The following is a 4,020-nucleotide window of genomic DNA, read 5'->3' as shown; positions in this document are numbered from 1 at the left end:
GCGTATCCCTGCAGGTGTTTGCTCTGAGGCTGCTGCATTTGAAATTATACATTTCAAATACACTGAGCACTATAAATGTACATGTGTGCAATTTTATTGTAGTTTTTAAACCTGACACCTTTTAATGTTGGACAAACATATTCGGTTTAACGAGGGGCTACTGTATGATTATGAAAAGCTTTTTGATAGAAACATATTTTTTATTTGGGGTTTGAAGGTGAGGGTCCCACTGTAGATTCGGACGGGATTAAACTGCCTTTCAATTCTATATATATATATATTTTAACTACTATCTATCTATCTATCTATATCTATATCTATATATATATATATATATATATATATTGTAGTCAAAATATATAGATCTCCTCGGGTTGTGTTTTTTCTCTTCTTCGTCATCTGCTACATTGCCCTTTTCATCTTTATATAATTTTCTGTAAAAGTATTCAACTGTCTTCAAAATCAGTTGAAGCTATTGTTGTTGAAGCTGACACCCTGGGATCCTTCAAGAAGCTGCTTGATGAGATTCTGGGATCAATAAGCTACTAAAACCAAACAAACAAGATGGGCCGAATGGCCTCCTCTCGTTTGTAAACTTTCTTATGTTCTTATGAAGCAGGTGAAGAACTGACAAAAATACTGTTGCGTAGTTTTACAGATTGTATTAAGCAAAATAAAGCACCAAAAGACTGGAACAACGTATCGGTGATACCTTTACATAAGAAAGGAGATAAAGAAGACCTACAGACCTATTAGCTTACTTCTTATAATCTACAACATTTTTACCAAGATTATTATTATTATTATTATTTATTTCTTAGCAGACGCCCTTATCCAGGGCGACTTACAATTGGTACAGGATATCACATTATTTTTACATACAATTACCCATTTATACAGTTGGGTTTTTTACTGGAGCAATTTTAGGTAAAGTACCTTGCTCAAGGGTACAGCAGCAGTGTCACCTACCAGGGATTGAACCCACAACCCTCCGGTCAAGAGTCCAGAGCCCTGACCACTACTCCACACTGCTGCCCTAGTACTCACCAACAGACTTCGAGATAAATTTGACTCGGCACAATCAAATGAGCAAGCAGGATTCAGGAGTGGATTTAGCTCAATGGATCATCTTCAAGATTCAAACCAGCAACGAGTACGAATTACCACTTTGCTTGGGATTCATCAACTATGAAAAAGCCTTTGACTCTTACACAAGATCTGTCTTAAGCTCTCTGAAAAAAAACAAGGAATTGAGAAAATGTACAGAGACTTTATAAGCACCATACAAGAATGCAACATCCACAGTAAGACTCCATAAAAACAGCGACAAAATCAAGATTAAAAAAGGAGTTCGTCAAGGAGATACAATTTCCCCAAAGCACTTCACGGCCACCCTAGTAGACATTTTCAAAACACTGGGTTGGGAAAATAAGGGGCTGAAGATCAATGGAGCCTACTTGAATCACCTACGATTTGCTGACGACATCCTCATATTTACAACATGCCCAAAGAATTACAAACAAGAATACAAGAACTACACAAGGCTAGCATCAAGGCTGATTTGAAAATGAACTTGAAGAAGACTCAAGTCATGTTCAATAAATATACCTCTACAGGCAATTGAAGTCAATGGGATCAAGCTTGAAGAAGTCAATAACTACTTATACTTAGGACAGTTAGTTTCGGCAACGGAGAACCACATGTGCGAAATCAACAGAAGAGCAAAAATGGGCTGGAGTGCCTTTGGAAGATTAAGCATGGTTCTGAAAGGGAAACTATCCTCATGCCTCAAGAGGAAAGTCTTTCACCAATGCGTGCTGCCAGTGCTAACTTACAGATGCGAAACCTGGACTCAATTACTCAAAAGTTACAAATGTGTGGGGGTTCTTTTCAATATAACTGTATGCATGCTTTCCTTATCTCCACAATTGTATTTTTGATTTGGCACAGCCAAATTATCCACAGAAGCCACCACAGCAATGGAACACAGCATCCTAAGAAATTACCTGGACTGTTTCTCCAACACGTTTGAATTTTTGGTTTAGGATAATTAAACTTATTTGTGAAAGCCAAAAGAACGATGATCCTTCTTTAATTTGCTGGGAATGTCAAGGGGTAAAGAGAACCTAAATGTGGTACAAGTGTAAAGCTTCACTATTGCTATTTTTTTCTTTGCACTTAACAAAACAGAATGTCTGAAACAAACATTTTTGTAAATGTGAATAAGGGCAATACAGTGCATGGTTTGCACAATGTGGATCTTTTTGTCCTTACAATGAGAATATGTACAGGGATGGTGTTGAACAAGGTGAGTAAAACAAAGACTAACCAATCTGGAAAATAATAAAATCATAAATTGCATATGTTAAAGTTATATATGTATTAAAAAATAAAACTGTTGGAGCTTGTAGCAGGGCAATTAGTGTTTTATATGTGGAAATGGGTTTATTTTGTGTGCGTTTTTTAAAGTTGTTATGTTTGATTAAATGATTGTTTACAGATGGGCGCTCGATTGAGACTTGCTGTCTGCTAGGTTTGGGTGAGAGGAAGGGCAGCGAGTGAATGACTGTGCCGGTCCTCAGTCAGCAGGTGGGCGGGTCTTAAAAACATCCGGTGGGGATTGTTCTGGGTGACTGCAACACCATGCTACAGGCGCGCTGCGCACACTCAGGAGGAGAGCGTCCGCTCTACAGGAACTACAGCTACGCAACCCTGAAACTGCAACACGGTACTTGAGAAGGCAATGCCCAGCCAAGGCCGTATGAAGAAGCAGGAATCGTCATAAGAATACCGGCTCATGAGTAAGTTAGTTTAGGGGATATTGATCCCAAGTAGTGTATAGCGAGGGTTACGTAGTGTAGCAGGTTCCTGGAGTGGGATGCCTCGTTCAGTAAGGCTAGCGCTCGCCCTGTGTGGCACCTTTTATTTGTAGTTTTTGTACTGTGTTTTATTTTGCCTTTTGTACAGTCTACTGTATGTGTCCTTGTGGCAAAGTGCCCACCCCTTTATATTTATTTATGTATGTTTTATTATTATTATTATTATTATTATTATTATTATTATTATTATTATTGTTATTGTTGTTGTTGTAATTATTATTATTATTATTATTATTATTATTATTATTATTATTATTATTATTGTAGTTTTATGCAGGGGGACGAAGCTGTCCGTCTTAGTTATTATTTTGAGATGACGGCGAGAAAGCTGTGTGTTTGTTTGTTTCGTTTAGTTATTTAAAAACCCCGTGCAGTGATCTCACGCATATTCTAGATTCCTGAGTTAATTAATTGACTAATTGTTGCTAATCGGGAGATGGTCACCTGTATAAAAACGTGCAGCTTTTCTGCACTTGAGAGGAGAGTGTTCAGGGTGTAAGGAACGGGAGTTAAGGAAAGGAGAAGAGAAAAGCGAAAACAACTGCTATTGTGCTGGAATCGCCAGCACAATATTTGTTAGCACAATTGTTTGTTTGTTTGTTTTCTGTGGTCAACGTGCCCTTTTGTTTCTGTCTTTTGTTCTGTTTAAATATTTTGTTTTATTATTTAATAAACGCGCTGAGCACCGGTTGCGCTACAGTTTGGCCCAGCATTTCTTTGTTTATAATTTTCTCCTTCCTGGTCTGTGACGTCATTGCAACCACTCTGCCACAGTCCTCTGTGCGTTACCATCGCTGGTAGCGTCACATGACCCGTTTGTTTACTTTTTCTTTTGTGTTAATAAATCCTGCGTATCTGAGAGGGGTTTCAACTCCAGCTCCCATGTCTGTCTTGCATATCAGCGGTTACCCACACACGTGACACGAGCATCCCGTCACAGAGCTAGAAACCATTAGTGTCTAAAAATGACACTGTAGTTGGTTTTACAAAAATGTATTATAGTTCAAAAGATGGAAACAATTGGCCTGCTAAAGGTTTTAGGTTGTTTAGTGAGGCTGGTGAACAAAGAACTAATGTGAGTTGATTTGGATCAACATAACTGATAAAAGAAACAAAAGTACTGAATCAAGGTAAAAGGATC

This window comes from Acipenser ruthenus, chromosome 1, assembly GCF_902713425.1.
Source record: "Acipenser ruthenus chromosome 1, fAciRut3.2 maternal haplotype, whole genome shotgun sequence".
Lineage (NCBI taxonomy): Eukaryota > Metazoa > Chordata > Actinopteri > Acipenseriformes > Acipenseridae > Acipenser > Acipenser ruthenus.
This window is presented reverse-complemented; position numbering follows the sequence as displayed.